Below are 25,870 nucleotides of genomic sequence, written 5' to 3' on the forward strand. Positions count from 1 at the left end.
CCTCCTCAATTCAATGTCTGTTTCATTCATATCATGCATGAGAAATCAGCTGCTGTGCTCTTTGGAAAATGTTTCTTAGCATTAGCATTTGAATCAATAAGTGGTTTTAGCCATGGCAAGCTGAAAGCAAATTCATTCTAATAGGGAACATGCTGCTTTATCTGAATATGCCAATAAAAATAATGGAGAATCATAGAATCATAGTAGGGCTGGAAGGGGCCTACAAGGCCATCGAGTCCAACTCCCTGCTCAATGCAGGAATCCAAGTCAGAGGATAATGTTGTTCCCTTTCTTGAGCATCACTGTATAGAAGATCCGTATTTCTTTGCTAAATATACTCCAGTGTGAGTCAAATGTAGCAAATTATCCTCTTTTCCCTCTGCATTTAGTGACAGCCCGTTTCCCAAAATATAAAGATTGCTTGAAAGCTCTTCTATTTATCAATGAGGGCCAAACTAGCTGTGACATTAAGCACATGACTGGCCCTTGCATGCCTTACTAAATAGCAGCGATGGGAGAAGGGCTGGTCCAAATTTGAACCCTGGTGGGGACAAAGGGTTAAAGCTAGTGCTGTGGCAAAACTTATTCCCACATTTTTTGACTACTATCATTCAATTTGATAGAAAAGAAACTGCTTTAGAAAAAGAAACAAAGGAGGGGAAAAAAACTTCGGATAAATTCTCATGGGTTAGGTTTGGGGTCCTTGTGCTTACCTTACTTACGAGGTGGCCAAGGAGTGTGTGTGAGTGTCCTGTTTTTCATTGTACAGTCATCACTCCAGCAGCCTGCAGTCTCCTGGGCTTCCCACACTTCAGTCAAAGCCCTGGGGAAGACATCATGAAATAACTCCTCCCATGGGGCTTTTTCAGTTCAGGAAGTGCAGGTGGCCTGGGAGGCTGCTGAGTAATAGAAGGATGTGTAATGGGGAGAGAAAACACATACAGCACCCTTGGCAACCTCGCAGTGATTAGTTAAGCCTAAAACATTTTTATGTATTTTATTACATTTATATCCCACCTTTCTTCCACTGTGGAAGTCAAGGTGGCTACATGCAGTTCCCAGGTGGTCTCCCCTCCAAGCACTGACCAGACCCAAACTTGCTTAGCTTCAGCAAGACGGCTGCCTCATGTGTCTTTTGACCATGCACTGGGACCATCACAAAACATCACAAAAAGAAATCACAGAGCACCCAGAGGATGAGGCAGACCAATGGAAGCCCCTTTCATGGGGGAAGAAAACTTTCAGGGCACTGGAGAACAGATTTAGGCACAGCACTAGTTTTACTCCTTTCCTGGGGCTGGACATGACATTGCCCTCCTCACACCTGCATTGTGGTGGATGCAAAATGGGGGCCAAGCTGCCCATACGGTTGGTGCTGTTGCCACTTGCAGTGGCAGCACACACAAAAACAAAACCTTACGAAGAAAGAAGCTATGCTGCATCCCCTGCCAAAGGTGAGCCCTGCCTGAGAGAAACTGTTGAGAATTTCTCCTTTCCCGTGGGAAAATTTGGTGAAACTGCCCCCCTCCCCCAATTTCTCTGCTCACAAATGGGATGGAGAATTTTGAGAGGTCATCTGTGCACAGCTCTGGTTAAATCCACCCTCTTCCCACCTTGCAGTCCCAATCCAGTTCCACGCACACCCCTGATGCCCATGGCTGGTATGTAGTAAAGACGAAACACGCATGCAAAGGCAAACCCACGTCATTAACATTGCAACTAGTTTGGGCCTCAAGTGTAGCACAGATGAGATCTCCTGTCACCAGGCATTTGCCATGGATACATGGGTCTCCCGCTTGAGCAAGGGTGCTGCTGCAAATGGCCCAGGCAATGTAAGTTTTGCTTTCTTCTACATTTGAATGTTTAAAATCTCAAGTTCTTCCCATCCCATATATGAAGATATTTACATAAATTCTTATCAAAAATGAACCAAAATGAAATTATCACCCATCTGCAATAGGTACAGCTACTCCCAGCATGCAGTGGGTCATTTTCTACCTGCCTGTTCTACCTGCCTGCTGCTCAAGATGAGGAACCTGTCAGAGAAAAAAGTGGCAACCTGTGAGCACCACAAAACATGGTTGAATATATGGGCATTGAAACCCAGACTTATAAATGGTAAGCACTGAATGCCCTGGGCCTGCATGGATGAATCTGCCAGCTTCAGTTTCTGCCATATTCGCATCTCAAGTTCTTTCTTTCCATCCTGTCTGTGAACAATTTTTTTTGTGATTTTGGTAAGTTCTTATAAAAAAAAAAATCTAACAAAATTCACGCCCATACCTAATTTGTGGCACACCACCACAGGCATGGGGGGGGGGGAAGGGGGTCACAGACCTGGCCATGGCATGGGGACAGACCTGAATTCCTGCCTGTGGCACGCTTGCAAAAAAGTTGAGCCAATCCTGGTCCATCGTATATGTCAAAGGTTCATATGAGAAGGTCACACTCACTTGCCCTATTGCTGTCACCCAAACAAGAATCTTTGGAACCACCTTTTCCATAACCACCTCAGCATTAGCGACACTTAGTTGCTGAAGTTCATAATTACCTGATTCAGAATTACCAGTGAAAATCCCTCCCCACTTTCATAGGCCTGTGTGCAGTCTCTGAAACAGGGGCACTTTCAGCAATTTCTCAGTCGGGTGGAGGCAAATTTTCAAAAATTTTCAAGGCAGGATGCCTCCCTGGTTTAGTAGCTCCCAAAACTGTGGCATTTTGTTGCCCAGTTTTTAAACTTAGGTTTAAACTCAGTTTTTAAAGCTCCTTCACACCGGGCTTTTATCCTGCAATTGAGATTGCTCCTTCACAGAGGTTTGCAGGCTCTTTACATGACGTAGTGACCCTGATGTGACCCTCCTGCACTAAATGCCCTTTGTTCCATTTTTAAATAGATCACAGATCATGAGCTATCAAATTACCCAGTTGTGTTCTGCTTCAGTTTCCTCCGTGAAAAGAGTTAAAGCGGCAAGAAGAGGTGCGAGATCAATGAAAGATAATGGAAGACTCAGATACAGGGAGAAGGAGGGGGAAAGGGATGGGGAAAGGGAGTGCGTGTAAAGGGAGTCAGTTGGGATCCTGCATTTAAAATGAAAGCAGAAAGCCTCATTTTAAATGTAGGATTTTAGGCTGGTGTAGAAATACCCTTAGTTTGGCCATCTCCAGAAGCAGCAACAACACTTCTATCAGTGACCTGATGTTCACCCCCAACCAAAGCCTCGGTAGGAATGCTACATCAGGACAAAGCATTGTTCCAAAAGATAGCAAACTTCATTGCCGTGGAAGCAACTATTTCAGGTAAGCCTCCTGCCCCTGAAAAGTTTTGAATAATTTCTTCCACCCCCAAATTTTATATTTTCCACCCACCAGCAGCCTACCACCTTTCTCTCCAGTCTCCACTACCCCCTCCCCATTCTTTGGAGAGAGAAAAGCTGAGCCAAATACTTCCGCTGAGCTCTCATTCAGAATATGAATTTTCCCAGTGCATAATTCTCAGCAATATTAAGAATCAAGCACCATTTATCCCAAAAGACCTTCTCCAGCTCAGAATATAAAACAAGGTTCTATGTGTGCATGGCCAGTGTAACAGCGTTCAGCCGTATGGGCCCTCAAAGGCAGCTGCAGTGTGTAGGCACTGGTTCCAGCAATGTGTATGTGCCAACATTATGAGCTGGGGTAAAACTCTTGGAAAATAGTTTTCCAGCATTCAGACCTCCCCCACAAGAAACTTCATGATGCTGAGCTGGTTCAGAATTGAGCAGAGTGGAATATACCCATCAGAAGTGATAGGTATAGGAAAGTGTACCTGCAAGATGCACTATGTATGCTTGCAGGACAAAATATTCCAGTTATGATGTGGGCAACAGAGCATGGCCAAGAGAACACATCCTGTGCAGGTGGAAACTAATGTGTTTGGGCTTTGTGCTGATTTTAAGGTGGACCAAAAAAATGCAGGCAGTCATGTTGGACCATTAGAAAAACAGCAACGTGTTTCTTTCATATTTAAAGCCATATCTTCATGTCAGTGTCATTGCTATGAGTACCCACATGACTCCACAAGCTTACAGATATACTTGACAGATCATCAATCACCATCTATATTTTGCTCCTAGGAATGTGTCCTCTGCCACAATGAAAGTAGGGAATATATCTTGTCTAACAGCAGCAAAAAAAAAAGTTAATATTTGAACATGCATAATGTGGGTTGGTGAGATGCCCTTTGTACAGATAACAGGAAGGATACATGTGAAAGCTGAGATATTACACAGCTTAGCAGACAGACAGACAGTTGGTTCAGCTGTTCAGGTTGCAAGGCCAGTTTTGGTTTCTGCTGTTAAAACTAGACTTGCATTTTGCCATGTCTGCCATGAATTGCTGTACTCTCGTTGTTGTTCAGTTGTGTCTGACTCTTTGTGACCCCATAGACCATAGCACGCCAAGCCTTCCTGTCCTGTGCTGTCTCCCGTAGTGTACTCAAGTCCATATTCATTGCATCGGTGATGCTATCTAGCCATCTCATCCTCTGCTGTCCCCTTCTCCTTTTGCCTTCAGTCTTTCCCAGCATCAGGGTCTTTTCCAGGGAGTTGTCTCTTCGCATTAGGTGGCCAAAATATTTCAGCTTCAGCTTCAGTATCTGTCCTTCCAATGAGCAGTCAGGGTTGATTTCCTTTAGGATGGACTGATTTGACCTCCTTGCAGTCCAGAGGACTCGTAAGAGTCTTCTCCAGAACCACAGTTCAAAAGCATCGATTCTTCGGCGCTCAGCCTTCCTTATAGTCCAGCTCTCACAGCCATACGTTGCTACTGGGAAAACTATAGCTTTGATTATACGGACCTTTGTCGGCAAGGTGATGTCTCTGCTTCTTACTATGCTGTCTAGGTTTGCCATAGCTTTCCTCCCAAGGAGCAAGCGTTTTTTAATTTCATGGCTACAGTCACTGTCTGCGGTGATCTTGGAGCCCAAGAAAATAAAATCTGTCACTGCTTCCATATCTTCCCCTTCTATATGCCAGGAAGTGATGGGGCCAGATGCCATGATTTTAGTTTTTTTAATGTTGAGTTTCAAACCAGCTTTTGCACTCTCCACTTTCACCCTCAACAAGAGGCTCTTTAGATCCTCTTCGCTTGCTGCCATTAGGGTGGTATCATCTGCGTATCTGAGGTTGTTGATAATTCTCCCAGCAATCTTAATTCTGACCTGTGATTCATCCAACCCAGCGTTTCTCATGATGTACTCTATATATAAGTTAAATAAGCAGGGCGACAATATACTGCCTTGTCGTACTCCTTTCCCAATTTTGAACCAATCAGTTGTTCCATGTCCGGTTCTTACTGTTGCTTCTTGACCCTCATACAGGTTTCTCAGGAGACAGGTAAGGTGGTCTGGTACTCCCATCTCTTTCAGAATTTGCCACAGTTTGTTGTGATCCACACAATCAAAGGCTTTAGCGTAGTCAATGAAGCAGAAATAGATGTTTTCCTGGAATTCTCTTGCTTTCTCCATGATCCAACGAATGTTGGCGATTTGATCTCTAGTTCCTCTGCCTCTTCGAAACCCAGCTTGTACTTCCAGTAGTTCTCGGTTCACATACTGCGGAAGCCTAGCTTGTAGGAGTTTGAGCATAACCTTGCCGGCATGTGAAATGAGCGCAATTGCACGGTAGTTTGAACACTCTTTGGCATTGCCCTTCTTTGGAATTGGAATGTAAACTGACCTTTTCCAGTCTTGTGGCCACTGTTGAGTGTTCCAAATTTGTTGGCATATTGAGTGCAGCACTTTAACAGCATCATTTTTTAGGATTTTAAATAGCTCAGCTGGAATACTGTCATCTCTGCTAGCTTTGTTGTTAGTAATGCTTCCTAAGGCCCACTTGACTTCACTGTCTAGGATGTCCAGCTCAAGTTCAGTGACCGCACTATCATGGCTATCAGGGACATTCAGATCTTTCCTGTATAGTTCTTCTGTGTATTCTTTCCACCTCTTCTTAATCTCCTCTGCTTCTGTTAGGTCCCTGCCTTCTTTGTCCTTTATCATGCCCGTCTCTGCATAAAACGTTCCCTTGAGATCTCCGATTTTCTTGAAAAGATCTCTAGTCTTTCCCATTCTATTGTTTTCTTCGATTTCTTTGCATTGTTCATTTAAGAAGGCCTTCTTGTCTCCTTTGCTATTCTCTGGAACTCGGCATTCACTTGGGTATATCTTCCCCTTTCTCCCTTTCTTTTCGCTTCCCGTCTTTCCTCAGCTACTTGTAAAGCCTCATCAGACAGCCACTTTACTTTCTTGCATTTCTTTTTCTTTGGGATGGATTGAGTTGCTGCCTCCTGAACAATGTTACAGACCTCCATCCATAGTTCCTCAGGCACTCTGTCTATCAGGTCTAATCTCTTAAATCTATTCCTCACCTCCACTGTATATTCATTAGGGATATGATTTAGGTCATACCTGAATGGTTTAGCGGTTTTCCCTATGTTTTTCAATTTAAGCCGAAATTTTGCGATAAGAAGATCATGATCTGAGCCACAGTCAGCTCCAGGTCTTGTTTTTACTGACTGTATAGAGCTTCTCCATCTTTGGCTGCAGAGTACATAATCAATCAGATTTCGATATTGACCATCTGGTGATGTCCATGTGTAGAGTCGCCTCTTGTGCTGTTGGAAAAGAGTGTTTGCTATGATCAGCGTGTTCTCTTGGCAAAACTCTATTAGCCTTTGTCCTGCTTCATTTTGTACACCAAGGCCATGCTTGCCTGTTATCCCGGTGATTTCTTGACTTCCTACTTTAGCATTCCAATCCCCTATGATGAAGAGGACATCTTTTCTTGGTGTTAGTTCTAGAAGGTGTTGTAGGTCTTCATTGAACCGATCAACCTCAGCTTCTTCGGCATCAGTGGTTGGGGCATAGACTTGAATTACTGTGATGTTGAATGGTTTGCCTTGGATTCGTACTGAGATCATTCTATCGTTTTTGAGATTGTACCCCAGTACTGCTTTTCCCACCCTTTTGTTGACTATGAGTGCTACTCCATTTCTTCTAAGGGTTTCTTTCCCACAGTAGTAGATATAATGGTCACCTGAATTAAATTCACCCATGCTTGTTCATTTTAGTTCGCTGATTCCCAAGATGTCAATGTTCAGTCTTGCCATCTCATGTTTGATCACCTCCAGCTTACCTTGATTCATTGATCTTACATTCCAGGTTCCTAAACAATATTGTTCTTTACAGCATTGGACTTCCTTTCACCACCAGACACATCCACAGCTGAGTGTCCTTTCGGCTTTGGCCCAGCCACTTCACCCTTTCTGGTGCTACTTGGAAATTCCCTCTGCTCTTCCCCAGTAGTATATTGGACACCTTCCGACCTGAGGGGCTCATCTTCCGGCATCATATCTTTTAGCCTTGTGATACGTTCCATGGGGTTTTCTTGGCAAGAATACTGGAGTGGGTTGCCATTTCCTTCTCCAGTGGACCACATTTTGTCAGAACTCTCCACCATGACCTGTCCATCTTGGGTGTCCCTGCACGGCATAGCTTATGGCTTCACTGAGTTACGCAAGCCCCTTCACCACAACAAGGCAGTGATGCAAATGCAGGCTGCAACCCATCATGTTTTATTTTAGCAGAGTCATGGAAATGAGTGAAAGGGAAATTGCTGTAAATTAAATGGTCCTGTCTCTTCAGGCATAAATTGGAGGCTCTGATTTATTTCAACTAAGGTTGAGAACAGTGGCAGTAACAAAAAAACAAACAAAACATTTATTTGGAGGTGCAATTCGCTAGAAACTGACAATTAAAAAAGGAAGTTATTTTTTAAAACACTGTCACCACAAATCCTTGGTCTTTCCTGCCACAGATGCTACTGACTGAAGAGAAAGGGAGATACATGCAACATTCCAGGATGTTTTAAAGATCTACAGCACAGTCATATGCATGTTTACTCAGAAGTCCCACCATATTCAATGGATCTTAATAACAGGAAAGTGTGCTTTAGGATCGCAGCCTGAGTGCTAGATCAGACAAACAGTAGGGGTAGTAAAACTGTTCTTGGACTGCACCATGTCAATCTGCAGGTGGGAGAACACATGACAGAAAGATTTTTCATTTAAAACATTGCCCGCAAACAAACAAAGATTAGACACCATAGAAAAGAGCTCCAAGCTATACTTCCATCTGATATGCTAATATTGGGGGGGGGGTTTTTTTTCCCCATGGGGAAATGTTCAACTATGCACACCCCACCTTCCAAGTTTGAGATGGTGAAATCCAAGAACATCTTTGCCACCTTATCTGCTATTTGTGTGTGAGGCGCCCAATTCGAAGGAAAAAACACAAATTTTAATAATATAAATAAAATAACTAAGATGTCATTATTTCAGTTCCCGTGCACGTACAGAGGGAATATGACTGAGGCTCTGGAGGTGAGCAAGGGACCGACTGAGGACGGTGGGTCTAAGTCACCGTCCTTTGGACCCAGTCCTCCCGCAGGCAATGCAGAATTTACTCCTGCTCTGCTGCTGCTCCCAGTTGGAGGCAGGAAGTGAGAGGCCTCCCCAAGAACAGCCACTTCCTTTGCCCTTGGAGGGCTGAGCCTAGGGCCTGATGGCCCCTTGTTGGCCGTGTTGCCCCGAGGATGCCACTGGACACTTCTTCCAGGGACCCTCCTTCCAAGGCTGTGCTCATCTCCTTTGTTGTTTTTATCAGACCCTCTGTGCCGATGCAGTGCTTAGTCACTGTAAGGGTGTGTTTCATTACAAATGCTAATATTTCTGCTTCTGAAGATGCCGGGGGGGGGGGAGCACCACTTCATTAAATGGAAAATAGGGGCAAAATGTTTCCTAGTTTACCCAAAAACTCAGCCTTGATCTGCCCTTGGGATTTGGGGGTGGGGGTGCTATTGATGGCATGGTTCGCCTAGGGCGCCAGTTGCTGGCAGCTAGTCTCGGGCCGCCCCTGATGAAAACAACATTGCTCATGCACTTTCGTATGTGCCAGTAGACATTCGTTGTAAGCCTTGTTCTTGGCAGGAAAATTTAAACCATCTTTTACAGAAACATTAATTCACTCCAGAAGGAGAGTCCATCAGTCAGTAAATGCACAAAGATTGGATGAGGTGGAGCATGAAGTGTGTATTCAAGGGGTGCAGACAGGGTCACTCAATGCTCCTTGTAGGACACAAATCACCAGTTATGTTTGTTTCTTGCTCCTCGTTCACTGGGTTGAGTGGCCACTGCAGGAGCTTCACTGGTCTATAGTGTGGTGTTCTGTACTTGGCTTCTGATACTCATGTACAAAATACACATGCATGCCTGCTGTCGTCAGGTGGTTAGGAGGGAGAGTAGGTTAAATGGAATCCAGACAACATGGAGATGGGGTTGGTAATGGCAGTAGTTTGAAGAGGATTAGCATGCTTGCCATCAGTGGGGTTTCTGTAGCTCTTTCTGATCAGGCTAAATACCTTGGGTTACTCATGGACCCAGTGCTGCTTCTTGAGAAGCAGGTCAGAGAGATTTTGAGGAGCTTTTCCCATCTTTGGCTCATTACAGGGCATTTCAACTTTTCTGATCAGGCCCGACTTTGCTGCACCGATCCACGTGGCTGTAACTTCCTGGTTTGATTACTGCAATACGTTTTATGTGGGGCTGACCTTGAAGATGATGCAGACGCTTCGGCTGATGCAGACTGCTGCTGCTACTGCTGCGTGCCATCTGACAGGTGCTGAAAGGCACAAACATATGAAACCTGTTCTACATCAGTTCGCGCTGGTCACCAGTTTGTTTCTGGGCCCAATCAATGATGTAACTAGGGCTAGAACATAGGGACAAAGTTTAGGGCCCTGCAGCGAAGGGGGCCACAAATGACCACCCAGAGAGTGGCACATGATGATGGCAACAGAAATTCTATTCTGTTCCTGTAGTCATGCTGGTGCTATGATTTAAGCCAGTTTGAAATGCAAAACTGCACATGCTCAGAGGTTGCTGTTGTTGTTTAAATCGGGGTTTGCAATCAGTGTTGTTGTTGTTGTTCTAACACAAGGACAGGGGTGAAAAAAAAGGGGTCTTCCAGAAGTTGTGGAACTGCACCTCCCATCGGCCCTAGCAAGCAGAGCCAATGGTGAAGCATGATGCGAGTTACAGTCCAACAACCTCTGGAGAGTCACAGGTTGCCCACCCTGTTCTAACATATCAGGAATGTTAGTTGTAAAGCATCAAATGGCAGTTGTAGGGGGAGAAGAGTAAATGTTAGTTGTGTGTAGGGATGTAAGGATCCCCCACCATCCGTTCCGGTGGGGAATCCATGGGGGGGGGAGGCGATCCGTTCCTCCACCCCCGGATTCCTCACACAGCAGCTCCATTCCATGAGGATTCCACAGAGCCGAGGGCCACTTACCTGAATCAACTGGAGCCCTTCACCTCTGTGCCATTCACCATTTTTTAAAAAATGGTGATCGGCAGGATGCGCCCATAGACTTATACGCAAAATAGAGCCATGAAACTTGCATATAAGCCTATGGCTTATACGCAAGATTCACAGCTCTATTTTGCATATAAGTCTATAGACACATCCTGCCGATCAGCATTTTTTTTAATGGCAATCGGCGCGGAGGCGAACGGCTCCTGGTGCAACAAGCAGCCATGCCATCCCACGCAGAATCCTCCAGGAGAGGAGGTAAGTGGGGCTGATCCACCGTGGATTTCTCTAACATCCCTAGTTGTGTGTTTCACAACTGAATTAATACACATGACCATCTAAACTATCCCCCCATTAATTCCGGGGTCTAAAATTACCTAGTTGTACCACTAGGCCCAATTAGGGATGTCTGTCACTGGGAAAACTGGTTCTTTTTTACTCAACAGAGCTCCGTGGCATGTACGACTCGATTTGCATTTGCAAGCCAAGCTGCAGGCTTTTCCCTGAACTCCGGGAACCTTTTTTGCACATTTTATTTTGCAGGTTCTGCAATCTGCACCAATTTCTGAGCAGTTGGTGCAAATTCAGCTGTAATTTGCAAAAATTGCTCAGACATTTGTACAAATTGCAGAATCTGCAGGGGAGCGCAAAACGCCCAGAAAATCCATGAACTGGCCTGACTCACTGCAGATCAAGTCAGGCACTGCAGCAGGAACTGGAACAAAGCAGAACCAAGGGCTGAACTTAAGAAAACTCATTGAACTCCACCTCCGAAAGGGATTTCTCCGACATCCCTAGGCCCAATTCAAAATACTCCAAACCAAAGCCTTGCACAGCCTGGGAAGGACTCTCGTACCTCAATGATCATCTCTTCCCCATATGAGCTCCTCACCTGTTGAGGTTGAATCAGCAGACTTTGTCTGTGCCTGTCATCATGGCAAGTAACAACGGCAACAACCTGGAGTACAGTGTTCACAGTAGTCGTGCCAAAGCTGTGTGGAAAAGCTCTCAGTTAGGACAGCAAAACTGGAGGGTCATGCACCTCATCTAAAGCTCCCATAAACAACTGTGAGTAAGGAATGTTGAGCGCTCAATAGAAGTCTCATTGAGAAAAGCTAACAGACAAGAGTAGGGATGGACGAATCTATCCATTTCAATTCCTCTGATTTTCATTTTTCCAGTCTTCATTTTGGTTCATCCCGAATGTTGAGAATTTTTCCGATCTTAATTTCATTTAATCCTGAACTTTTTTTTTTTTACGTTTTAAAGATTTTCTTAACTTTGCATGAAAAAGTATGCATTTTTGTGCTCATTTCTCTAATACATACATTTTTGTATGCGATTTTCCCTATTACACAGTTTTGCAAGCAATTTTTCTACTATAATGCATTTTTGAATGTTACATTCACTCATGTATTCATTTCTCTGTGTGTGTGCGTGCGTGCGTGCGTGCATGCGCGCAAGTGTGTTTGGTTTTTGGAGAACTCCATTGCAAAGTTTAGAGAAGTGCAAATTTGGAGGGATAACTGAGTTTCAGTTTGTGTATTGGTTAGTGCAAAATTGGTTCAAAAGTGCAAAATTAGGTAAGTTCGCATCAAAATGTGAGCCAAATGAGTTTCTCCCCCATCCCTAGTCAAGAACTTTCTGATCTCCATTAGCTGCCCAGGGTGTGGACACAGCTGTAAAGGGAAGAAAATAAAGATATGACTGATATTAAGAATAACAATAAGAAAATAGTATTCCAGCCTGCTCAACATACAGGGGGGAGGGGGGGATATAATGTTAAATCTTTAAATCAATTCTGTACTGGAAGTAAGTCCCATTGAACTCAGTGGGGCTTACTTCTGAGTAATGTATAGGATTGCTCTGTGACAGCTGGGAGGGGAAAAAAACCCATGGGAAAGCCCCGCCTAGTTCTCATTCCTTCACTCAGCTAGGGTGACCAGATGCAAAGGGCTCCTATACTGCTGCAGTTGAGACCAAGGGGAGATTGTGGAAGGTGTCGTAAGCCCTTCCCCAACCAAGTGCCCTGCAGATGTTTTGGACTACAAGTCACAGCATTCCTTACTATTGGCTGTGCTGGCTGATGGGACTTGCAATCCAAAACATCTGGAGGGCACCAGGGGAAGTCTGGGGTAGGATGTTGTTTGGGTGAGAATATATTTGTAAGAAATAAAAGGTAGCTGTAAAGATTGACAGGTCGCAGTGCATATAGGTGGGGTAGGAAACATGTATTTATTGCGGGAAAGCTTTCCTAAGCAGTTTTCCCAAGCTGTACACATACAAAGAAACTTCACTTGACAAAGACACCTCCCCCCATGCCCCATCTCCCACAAAACATGCATTGGGAACGTACAGTTGTTTTGCCTCTTGGTGTTTTTTCTTACAGCGGTATTTGTTCCCTTGCTCTCATGTCTACATAAATATTAAAAGGTCAGCTCAGGAGACCCAGGTCCAGCCCTACCAATGGGCAGAGTGAGGCAGCTGTATCACTCTGGATGGCATGAAAGGGCAGCAAGTTGGATGTTACCACCAGGGAGGCGCTTGTGGGATTTTCTCCCTCAGGTGCCAAAATAACTTGACTAGCCTTGGGTATTATACACCGTGACTTGTTGGGGGTGGTGGGGGTGGAGAGAATTTGCTGCTCTACCTCAGGCAGCAAAATGTCTTGGGCCACTCTGAGGAGGCCCATCTTCTTTTGCATCTGGTCATTCCGACACAGCTGCCCTTCCCTCCCTTGCTCCCTGAGTGTTTTCTGGAAAGGCCAGGCTCCAGGATTCCTTGGCTGCTTCCCAACATCCTCTCTCAGGCCTGGTCTGCACCACACTCACCCTATGGTAGAATTCTTCTTGGACTGTACCGCTTTCAACTGCAGGTGGGGCACAGCAGGATTAAATCCCTACAAATACATGCAGAAAGGCTCCCAGCTTACATGGAGTTGGATTTGTGATTGTCTGTAGGCGAGAAGGAAGATGCAGACCAGCAGGGATGCACGTCCATGGGCTGTGGGGCTTAATAGCCTGTAGGAGCTGGCTCAGGCTTGCCCCCAGGAAGCCAATCAGAAAGCTGATTGGCTCCCTGGGGAGCAGCGCCTCTGGGCAGATTGGAGGTAGAACTTCCTCCTTCTGGTCTGCTTCTTGGGCATAAACAGAGGCCCCAGGCTGCAGTATCAGAACAGACTTCCCCACTCCTTGAATAGTGTCTGGCTATGGTCTGAGAAAGAACCAACAAAAGGGAAAGGCACTAATTATGTGAAGAAGAAGAAGAAGAAGAAGAAGAAGAAGAAGAAGAAGAAGAAGAAGAAGAAGAAGAAGAAGCATTCTCAAGTGCCAGTAAAAGCTTTAATAAACCTAACGTGGTTCGGAAAGGTGTTTCCTTCCTCAAGGGCCATTTGTCCTTCTCCGCCTATATCTTGACAAGTCTTGCTAATGCTTCCTCGGTTTCAAACTACTCCTTTATGGATGGAGTTAGCCACTGGTTGATGGGGCTGGGAAATACTTTTACCAGCAAGAGTAATTGGGCTAATGGTGCAGGGTTTTTGCTTTCCCCATAGCTAGATTACTGTTAAGCCAGTACAACCCAGGAAGGGGTATTTGTTATCTCCATTTGGCATATTGTTAATGCATGTTCCTTTACTACTATTTTAAATTCATAACTTTGAGGGCAGGCATTTCAGGCATTGGGCTGGCTCCATTTTAATGGAAAGTGGGATTGGGCTTCCCTCTCCCACTAGGAGCATCACCTTAAGGAATCTCAGGGCTGTGGCTTCAAGACCCCGTCCACTTCAGGAGCAGGCAAGCCAGGCACCCCCAGGGATTCAGGAACAGCTCGTGTGAATGGCTTCTCCAGTGGTGGGCCCAAGAGTCCTGTCTCTGTCTACCATGGACCCAGGGCAGGTGTCAAAAGTAGGCATGGTTGGGCATTTGCCAAGGACTCAAAACCCAGCGGGGGCCCACTGGCAAGTTGCTCCTCCCCTGGAGTTTCTCCTCCTTCTCACAGTTACAAACCATTTGTTAACCTCCCTCGTGCTCTGGCCCAGACTAGAGTGGTGGTGAGAAGGAGCAGCAGAAGACGCCCTCTGGCTCTCTGCCTGTCAAGCAAGCAAGTGATAGCCATGATGAGAAAGAAGATGAGGAGCAAGAACAGCTGGTGAAAATGGTGGTGAGAAGGCAGACTCACTGAGGGAGGTGGCCCATTGAATGTGTCTTGCCCAAGGACCCTCCAAAACCTAGAGCCAGCACTGCCTCGCACACAGGCTGGGGTGATATCAATCAGCAGGTGGGCTGACCAAGGCTGGATCAAAGCCCTATGCCCCACCAGATTTATTCAAGCAGTAATCCATAACCATTGTGTCCATTTTTAACCCACGAGGTCTGGATGCCTGTTATTCCTCCACCTGGCCTTCTTATCCACATATCAACCCTGGGTGGCCTAGACAAATCCATCCCCATCCTGCAGTCTGTCTGCGCGATCCAGGGACACATTTACTTATGGGAACTTTTTGGCATTTATTCTCTGGGTTTATAATGTGGCACTATCAAATGCTTGACAAGAGGCTGTCTCTTTTCGATATTTATTTCACCTCAGCTTTACCCACCAAGTAAGATGCAGGCAGGGTCGTTATATCTTAAAGCTTTTGCCTTTTTTCTGGGTGTTTTAAAAAAATCAGTAGAAACACAAACCTAAACTCAGAGCCCCTGAGGTGACTGAAAGACGGAAGGCGGGGGGGGGGGGTCTTTTTCTGTTTTCGCTGGAGAAAGAATGCCATCTGGTGGAGTCAGGCCATACCAGCTGCTCAGAGCCAGGGCTGGGATGGGGGTTGGCATTTAAGCATCTGCTGTTTTTGTTTCTTTTTCTTAGGGAGAAGCCAGCATGCCTTCCTCCTCGATAGATGCTGGATCAATGAGGCCCAGCTCTCCTTGCCTGCCTTAAAAACTAAATACAGAGCTGTGGAAATAAATGTTGGCACATCAGTAGATTTGAACCTTGACAGCACACAAGCTTTATTTAATTTGATCAGCTCACATGAGAGGTTTTAAATTGCCTTCAGCAAAGACACACTGCCATTCACTCGTTTTCTTGATTTTATTTTTTGAAGGCTAATGTTATATGGGGAGGGGGGAAGAAGCTAAGTAGGTTTCATGGGTTTCAATGAAATGAAGCGGAATCTCTGCTGACCAAATGAAGAAGAAAGAGGGATTTGATCACCTTATCCTTGAATTAGCTTCGGCAAAGTTTTGTTACGTTGGATTATTCATCCCTTAAAAAAAAAAAAAGGGACAGAAGACATGACATTTTCTCACTTTGTAATTGAAGTCATAGGAGAACTGCAGCAAACCACTTCTGGATATGAAACACGAGTGCAGCCTTTCCCAACCTCATGCCCTCTGGATGTGCTGGACTACACTTCCAGCTTCCCCAAGCCAGCATGCTGGGAGTTGTAGTCCAACACATCTGGAGGGCACCCAGTTGGGAAAGACTGTGCTAGGGCCACATAGTGTAGCATAGAGGCTGAGGTATAAATAAAGAAGTCCCTGGTTCAAATCAGGAAGTCCCTGGTTCAAATCTCACCTCTGCAGCCATGAACTCGCTATGTGGCTTTAGGCTAGTCACTCTTGTTCAGCCTCAGTTCCCCCTTCATTTGAAATGTGCAGAATACTAATGGGGGACCATCTGCAGCTGATTTGGGGGGGGGGGCTGCGATGGCCACACTGGCTGGAAATGATGGGAGTTGCAGGCCAACACATCTACAGGGCACCAGGATGGGAAAGGCTGCCTTAGGTGAACCAGAATCTGTCTTTCCAGAATGTAGATCTGGGATTTGCTGCATTCTACTCATATTACTGGAACTTCTTTCTTTTTAGAAAACAGAGTCAAGAAATAGGGAACTGGGGCAGTGGTGCAGCTAGGTAATTTTAGATCCTGGACTTAATGATCTTACCCCTTTAGTTGACCTTATTTATAATGATCTTACCCCTTTAGTTGACCATGTGTATAAAGATCTTACCGCTTTAGTTGACCAGGTGTATAAGGATCTTAGCCCTTTAGTTGACCATGTGTATAATTTATTGTTTGTTTATTGCAATTATATCCTGCCTTTTTTTCCTAAGGAACCCAAGGCAGCGTACATACTCCTCCTCCTCCTCCATTTTATCCTCACAACAACATCCCTGTGAGGTGGGTTGGGCTGAGAGTCTGTGACTGGCCCAGAGTCACCCAGTGACCTTCCAGGGCTGAGTGGAGACTAGAACCCGGATCTCCCAACTCCCAGTCCAACACTCTAGTCACTACACCACACTGGCTCTCTGTATAATGATCTTACCCCATTAGCTGTTCATGTGTATAAGGATCTTACCCCTGTAGTTCAGCATGTGTATTATTACTTCAGTTGTGAAGCACACAACTAACATTCCTCTTCTCTCCCCACACCCCAACACCATTACATGCTTTAAAACCGCTTCAGCGTTCCTGATTAGAGCAAAACAAAACAAAAGCAGAACAAAAAATGCTGTTGGTCAACTCAGAAAAAGAAAGCATGTGCAGTTTTGCATTTTAAACTCACTTAAATCATGGCACCACCAGCACTACACCAGGAATAAGATGGAGTTTGCTTCTGCTACCCTAATGCTAAACACATTTACTTGGAACTAATAACCACCATTGTGTTATAGAAAAGAATATATTAAAAGTAAAAATAAAAATGCCAGCCCATGTGCTAATGCAGGGCCTGCTTGCTGCTGACCCCATCACCTGCTGCTAGGGTGGCCGGATATGTATCACCAAAAAAAGAGGACGAAAGAGGACATAGATTTGCATACACTCATTTATTTAGGAACATAGGAAGCTGCCTTACGCCGAGTCAGACGGTTGCTCCATCTAGCCCAGTATTGCCGACACTGACTGGCAGCAATGGCTCTCCAGGGTTTCAGGCAGGATTAATTCCAGCCCTACCTGGAGATTGAAACTGGCACCTTCTGCATACAAACAGGTGCTCTACCCCTGCACAATGACCCTGCGCACAGATATACAAGTGGAGCACACTGGAAGGAAATTAACTTCAACAGATGGCACATCTTGTCCTCCCCCGACATGAGAATGAACCCCCAATTCCACTTAACTCCAGACAGAAACTCTTAGATCTCTCTCTCTCTCTCTCTCTCTCTCTCTCTCTCTGAAAACCTTCAAAATGCAAGGTGGCATGCAAGGTGAGAAAATAAGCCAAGGTGGCTTATTTTCCCTCCCCCATCATGCAAAACCAGTCTCTCTCTCTCTCTCCCTCTCTCACACACACACACACACACACACACACTTAGATGGTTGCAAATTCAGAAATTTCCACCTTGAACAAGCATGTAGCTGAAATTAAGGCAAGAGGTTTGTGCAGGGATAACCATTGTTCTTTTATTCTGTTGATGCTGGATACAACTTGTAATGCTCTGAACGGAGTTAGTTCCGCATTCAGGGAAACCAATTTACAGGTGATGAGGAAATACCATTGTCACATGTGAATAGCTAGACATGTCATGTCGTAGCCTGGTTCATTGTCTTTTACTCAGAAATACTCCAACCCACGAACCTTTTAAGCCAACTTGTCTTGGAAGACAAGTCTTTCTTAGATCATATTGTGAGCTTGACTGGCTTGATCATTGCGAGTGATCTTGAAAAGGGCCTTGAAAAGAAAACGTAATGTTTCTTAATGGCTGTGGATGGTCTCCTGAATGGGTAAGTGACTTTCATGGATGGAGTTCAAGAAAAATCTTGGCAGGGGTGTGTGTGTGTGTGTGTGTGAGAGAGAGAGAGAGAGAGAGAGAGAGAGAGAGAGAGAGCTTTTTGGAGTTTTTCACAGAGACATCTAAGAGTTTCTAACTGGAGTTAACTGGAATTGTGGTTTTACTCTCGTGTGGGGAAAGGACAGGATTTGCCATCTGCTGAGGTCATTTGCTTCCAGTGTGCTCTGCTCGTATATGTGTAAATAAGCAAATATTAAAACTGCATGCACTCAGTGTGTAGAACAGGGGTAGGCAACCTCTGCGGCGGGGGGGCTGTGAGCACATTTGGCCATTTGAGAAACTCTCCCAGGCACCACCAGCTTCCATGATGTAATGGTAAGCATGGCTAGTCACAAATATAATCTGCCCAAAAGACTGAGCACAAGACAGAGCTGGGATCTGAGTCCCAACACACTAAGCAGCTCCTTTGAACCCACAGATTTCAGAACCAACAGAAACCAATTTCACAGAAGGCAAACTCTTTTTCTCTCTTCCCCTTCTCCCACATCTGCCTGCCAACTAATCCCCCCGCCCCATCTCTTTTTCTCTCACACTTTGGATCACTACCCATAGATGTGCACCATAACTCTCTCTCTCTCTCTCTCTCTCTCTCTCATACACACACACATACCCACACACTATGCCCCCATCCATCCATCCATCCATCCATCCTCATACACACTTTGCTTTGAAGTGATCCCAGCTGCTGGTAAGAAAATTTGTAAATTTACATTTGTAGTGCACTTTGGCAGGCAGCAAGAAATGTGTCTGGGGGTGCACTGGTGCACTGGTGCCCAGAGCCACCACATTGCCTACCCCAGAAATTAGCATTCTTCAGACATCCATTCCGGGAATGTCTGCAGGGGAAGCAGGATTGTGCCTTTTGCTGTCAACGTGCAGGGGTGGGCGACCTGTGGCCCTCAGCCTAATTTCATGCAGGCCTCAGGTAATTTCACCAGCCCTCTTCATGTGGTCAGTTCAGACCTCTGGCAAGAGTGATCTGCCCCTTCCATGGACTCTTTTGTCTTGGGTGCTGGTCACTGGTACCTTCAGCCCTGTGCACTGCTTACATACACCTCCTACCTCAACAGATTCCCCATGAGGGAATCTAGCCCTCCACAGGAAGGGTTGCGCACCTCTGGCTAGAGGATGGAATCCTACCCTACCTCAAGTGTTCACTATATGTGGGAGAGGGTTTGTAGGGATCCTTGGCATGGTTAGTATAAGATTTCAAAAGATGGTGGACATTCATACTTATGTCTGTCGCAGCATCAATATACACAGTCCTATATACAATGGCAGTATCCAACAGTGTCATTCCACAAACTCAAATAGCGCTAGTGGGGTTCCATCAAATCTTTCAGTTGCACTAGCACTTGTGCGTAGCGTTAGTGGAGAGTGCACTAGTGGAGCACATGGCCCACTCCTGAACATGGTTGCATAACCTCTTGCGCTAGCGGTGGCACAAGCGGAACTTGAGTTGGTCTCTCCTCTTGCGCATAGGTCAGACTCAGAACCTAGTTTCCACTAGTGTAGCATCATTTGTGCTAATGGAATGACACAGTTGGATGCTGCCCATAATATGCACAAATCCAGCCCAAGGAGCTTGCAATCTGATGCAGCCTTTCCCCTGATCTGGTGCCCTTCAGATGTTTTGGACTTCAGCTCTCATCAGCCCCAACCAGCATGGCCAATGGTCAAGAATGCTGGGAGTTGTAGTCCAAAAGATCTGGAAGGCACCAGGCTGAGGATTTACAGGGAAGTTGAGGTGTGTGATGGCCCCACTTTCATGGAACTCCCAGCCCAGAATATGGCAGGTTCGAAACCAGCACCCAAATCATGAAGGAAAAGGTAAGGAGACTTAATGAAACCCACAAGCAGCATACTCCCCACATTCCCCAGTTTCAGCCAAGTCATGCCCCCTGTAGCCTTCTAAAAACAGTAGCTGAGGGGGCTATTATAAAAGGTAAATAAGCCAAGCCTCGTCTGTCCTCTTGTAATTTGAGCACTGTATCAAACCTTGCTCAGAGGTGTTCTCCCTTTCCACATATTGCTATTTATTTTTTATTTTTTTATTACATTTATATCCCGCCTTTTCTCCTCCTTAAGGAACCCAAGACGGCATACATAATCCTCCTCCTCTCCATTTTATCCTCACAACAACAACAATGTGAGGTAGGTTGGGCTGAGAGTCTGTGACTGGCCCAAAGTCACCCAGTGAGCTTCATGGCTGAGTGGGGACTAGAACCCGGGTCTCCCAACTCCTAGCCCCACACTCTAGACATTACACCACAGCGGCTCTCACAGATATGTGAGAAAGTTCAGATATGCTGAACTATTGCTAGTTCAGCATATCTGCCCAACTGTGCTTTGAGCTGTCTTGCAGAAGCAATAGCCCTCCTGTGTGAACAGAGTGAAGAGGGAATACACCGAAGAACATTAATGTATAATAGCAACTTGTGTTTGTAAAATTATGCAAATTCAGAGGGAAGGAAGCAAACCCCTTCCAAAACAATGTGATCAAAAACCCACCAGAGAACAAGAGTGTTGTGCTTGTCTCTAAAATATTTAAGCTGAAATGAACTTACACAGACCTGGAAGATTATCCAGAGCAAGTGAAATAAACATAATGATTGCTAGCTAATTGTGTCATTTATGTTTCGAGCACTTTTACTTCGATGTCGGGATTTTTGAAGACTCCTGATCTCACATGCATTTAGCCTCCACTGTCATTTTAATCAACTCTTTTCAGAATTTGATTGCTGCTCCTTAGACATTTTGCTTAGTCTGGTATGATCATTATTACAAGGCACCAGAGAACATGGGCAGAGTTTGCTGTCTCAGGCCTACCTGAATTCTGAGCAACTGCTTTATTTATAGAATACATTAAGATCACAGTCTTTAGCCTTTTACTCTAGAGAACTCCCACTGGTTTTGGTAGATCTACTGCAGATGAAGGGCTTGGGCACACAATGCATTTTACCTCTTGGTTGTTATACCAACAGGTAACTTCTGCATGGAACTCTAGCCAAGATGGAGAAAATGGGAGCGCATAACAACCCTAGCTGGAACACTGCTTTATCCTAGCTAAGATGTTTCTTTTAAATGGGTTTCTAAAATGTTTGACACATAAAGAACAAGAGCTTGTCTTTAGAATAAGAAATATTCTGGGTTTTTAAAAATCAGAAGTGACTGGCGTCCCCCCACTTCCCCGAAGCACTGACTGTTATTCAATGTATACATTTTCAATGCTAACAATTCATAGACAGTGGAATACACTTAGGGCGCAATCCTATGGCCACTAGTCAGTGGCTAGACAGCCATAGGATAGGTGGATTCCCTGAGAACTGACCTTCACCCCCTGCCGCACTGCCTCGTAGGCAGCATAGAATGGCCCCACACTCTGTGCTCAGAAGAGGAGCGCAGAGCAGTGAAAAAAATGGGGCATTCCTGGAGGCATTCCAGAGCAGGGAAGTCGGAAATCCAGTACGACACTTCCAACAATTCATCTGGCCACTGCTTCCACCACTCTGACTTCCTGCAGCTAGACAGCCGAAATCAGCTGTCTAACCACGAATGCAGGGTGGCTGAAGCACAGAGAGGACGATCCCCTCCATGCTTCTCCTGCCCTGCATTGGATAGGCGGTTGCCTCCAAGTTTGGAGGCAGCCGCCTATCCCAGTAGGATTGCTCCCTCCAACAATTTGAGCATGGCAAGACAGTGATCATTAGTTATGAGTCACAGGGAAATCATTCATTTCCCCTCCACCACCCCACATTCACTTCTTTGAAACCCCACCTGGAAATTGTTGGGAATATTGCAACTTTGTCTGCAAGTTACTGGATGGCGGTAGTATTGCAGTCCGTTAATTCATGGAAATTTTGACCACAGCTAGCCGTAGGAACTCTATAGCGTACAATGTGGTTTCTTGTAATTTCCTCCTTTTGCTCCTCCCCTTCCTCCCCCCCCCTTTCTCTGACTTCCACCATTGCTGGGAGCACTTGCGTTTGCTGTCTCGCTCCTGCCTGCATAATGGAAAACAAAATAGACTGAACAAACTCATTTTAAAACTGTACACTGTACCTGCATTTTATATGCAAGAATATTGTGAGTAAGCCATTTAACCTTTTCTATGCCAAAGAAGGGTGTGGTCTTCTTTATTGTATTAAGATGGCCTGTATCCATGCGGGATTGGCAAATGCTCATTCTGCTTTGCCTTTTTTGTTTTTCTCTGCTAATTGCCTTTTTAATAGGAGGCTTCATTAAATAATCCCATCAGAAATGTGGCATCCCTGTCTAGCAATGAAGGCTGGTGATGGCCCAGGTTTTTCATCTGTTTTTGTAGGCTGCCACAAGTCTCTTAAGCAGTAGCTCAGGAGTGCAAAGCCCCTGGCTCATGGTGGTCCTAATCCAGCCTGCCAGGTTCCCCAGTCTGGTCCACAGAGCCTCTTTGGGTTCCTCCAGCCCTGTCCCCTGGAAGAATCCCCACTGTTATCTCTAATCCAGTGGAGGCTGGCAGCTCCAATTTCTGTGGGGCTGTGAATCCATTCTGGGTTTCAGCCAGAACTCTAAAGGAGCTATACAAGGTGCTGAGCCCTATCTCCAAACTCGGTTCAGCACCTTTAGAGTTCTGGCTGGTTTGGACTGAACGCTGCCAGAATGGATTTATAGCCCCACCAAAATCGGAGCCACCAGTCTCCACTGCTCTGATCTGCACCGCCGTTGGGACAACAAGCAGTGCACCAAGCCAGGGACTCCACCAGTGCTGAGAGGATCACTGGTTCCATCCAATGCCAGCCAAGGTCATTGCTCCATGCTGAGCTGACACCGAGAGGAGCTTTGTGCCTCTTCTTAGTATGGAGAAAGTGCAGATGGGCAGAGCGCTGATGTCAGTGGGTGCGGCCATGCCTCCTGACATCTTCCGGCCCATAGAGTGCCATGGGGAGGGTGCAGTTCAGCTCTACATTGGAAATTATTCATCTACCCCTGCATTAGCCAGAGCAGTGCTTCCACTTGCTTGTTACTTGGGGTACAATTGTGTGTGTGGGGGGGGGGGGTATTAAAACTAGAAATACATTTCACTCAACAGTTGAAGCCCTTTCTATAGATCAGGGATGCAGAACCTCTTTCAGCCACATTTCATTTTGGAGACCATCTCAGGGCCACATTTTGGTGATGGGAGGGGCCAAGGGCACAAGAGGTGGGCCCCAAATCCCAAAAACACCGGCATATTTTAACTTAAAGTTCTTATTGCCCATAACCAAGCCGTAGGAGTGGCATTTCAACCTTTTAGAATTGGGGGGAGGGACTGTACAAAAGCCAGGAAACCACCCAATTACCTGTAGTTAGGGGCAACAGGGTAGGGACAAGGAAGGGGTATGTGCTTCTGGGGACCTGGGACCCTCAGAGGACCTGGGCCTGAGGTTCTACACCCATGCTATAGATAGATAAGGAAAGGAAAGGTTCCTCTTGTGCAAGCACCGAGTCATTACTGACCCCTAGAGAGATGCCGTTTTTCCTCGGTGTTTTCCTGGCAGACTGTACAGCGGGGTGGTTTGCCATTGCCTTCCCCAGTCCTGACTACCTTTCCCCCAGCAAGCTGGGTACTTATTTTACCGACCTCAGAAGGATGGAAGCCTGAGTCAACCTGAGCCGGCTACCTGAAAACCAGCTTCCGCTGGGATCTAACTCAGACCATATCCCAAAAGTTGGAACATGAACCTGCCTCTCTGCTGAGGGACAGCCCAGTTAATATTGCTTTCTGTCATCCCTTCCTTACTTTTTCCCAATTAGTCAGGGCTCAGGGATGAGATGTTCCTTTCTGGGCAAGGTCTCTTTGCTTCGCCAGTGGTTTCACCTGGAGCATGGCTGCATTAGGGAATCGCACTGCATCCTCCTCACTCCTTCCCGTAGGACAATGTAGCTGCCCATATATTGGCAGTGGGGGTGGGGGAGGTGATGCTACATCAAGCCTTACAGCTCCATTGGTGAATGCATCCAACATGTTGGCTTAATTTTGAATGCATGCTTCAGCCCCTCTCATGGCAGGCTAGTGCACCCCAGCACAATGTTTTGGGCCGCAACTCCCATCAGCCCTAGCCAGTATAGCCAAATGGTGAGGAATCATGGGAGTTGTAGGCCTGTAGGCTAAAGACTGTAGATCACAGTCTTTAGCCTTTTACTCTAGAGAACTCCCACTGGTTTTGGTAGATCTACTGCAGATGAAGGGCTTGGGCACACAATGCATTTTACCTCTTGGTTGTTACACCAACAGGTAACTTCTGCATGGAACTCTAGCCAAGATGGAGAAAATGGGAGCGCATAACAACCCTAGCTGGAACACTGCTTTATCCTAGCTAAGATGTTTCTTTTAAATGGGTTTCTAAAATGTTTGACACATAAAGAACAAGAGCTTGTCTTTAGAATAAGAAATATTCTGGGTTTTTAAAAATCAGAAGTGACTGGCGTCCCCCCACTTCCCCGAAGCACTGACTGTTATTCAATGTATACATTTTCAATGCTAACAATTCCCAGCACAATGTTTTGGGCCGCAACTCCCATCAGCCCTAGCCAGTATAGCCAAATGGTGAGGAATCATGGGAGTTGTAGGCCAAAACATCTGGAAGGCCACACATTTCCCACCCTGATCTACTAGGAGGAAAATTGTTCTGTGGCTAGCTAGCTCATTACATTTCTGTCTCACTTCACATCAGCAAAAGTGATTTACAGAGAAATCATTATTTACAGAGAAATTGTTATTTACAGAGAAATGATTTACAGAGAAGGGATTTACAGAGAAATAGTAAAAAAATATTATTTTAATTTAAAGTATTATCTAATAATAAAAATTAATCAATAATAAAAAATATTATTATACAATATACAATCCAAACCAAATACAATATACAATAGCATATTCATTAAAACCATACAGTTTTTACAAAAGTATCCATCTAAACGATCACCTAAAGGACAAAGAAACATCTTCCATCCAGCAAAAATAACTACAGAAGCCAGGCCATTAAACTACCCAATTGTCTGTGAAAAGAGAAACATTTTTGCCTGGTGCCTGGAAGATGACAAAGTTGGTACCCAGAGAGCTTCCCTGGGGAAAGCATTCCTTAACGGGAATGTGGGGGGGGGGGGTCTATCACCAAAAAAATACATTATCATCTACATAGGGGTGGCGGAGAATTCCACCACAGACTCCAATGAGGCCGGATTCTAAAGTCCGCTACACCATTTGCGTCCCTGCTCTTTTCATGATAGGCTACATAAATATTTATGTAGCCTTTCACGAAAGGACCAGGGATGCAAATGGCGTCCGCTACGCCGGATGCCATTTGCGTCTGCACACCAGCAGGGCAGCAGACGGAAGTCCAGCTGCGAATGGGCCCGACCAGCAGCTCCATGGACTCGCCACGGAGTGGAGCTGGCTGGGGAGGATTCCTGGGAGAGGAACGGATTGCCTCCCCCCCCCCGCAGACCCCCCAGGCAGATCGATGAGTGGGGTTTGTACACCCCTACATCTACACCTAGTACTTCAATGGGAGACTGCCTGGGAATCAGGCTTCCTGACTTGAGCAGGGGGTTGGACTTGATGGTCTTGTAGGCCGCTTCCAACCCTATGATTGTATGATTCTAGGATTATGTGGGGCAGATGGTAACTACCACGAAGTTAAACTCATTTCCACAA

Source organism: Heloderma suspectum, chromosome 2, assembly GCF_057233095.1.
Source record: "Heloderma suspectum isolate Gila_16-S chromosome 2, 16-S_ref, whole genome shotgun sequence".
Lineage (NCBI taxonomy): Eukaryota > Metazoa > Chordata > Lepidosauria > Squamata > Helodermatidae > Heloderma > Heloderma suspectum.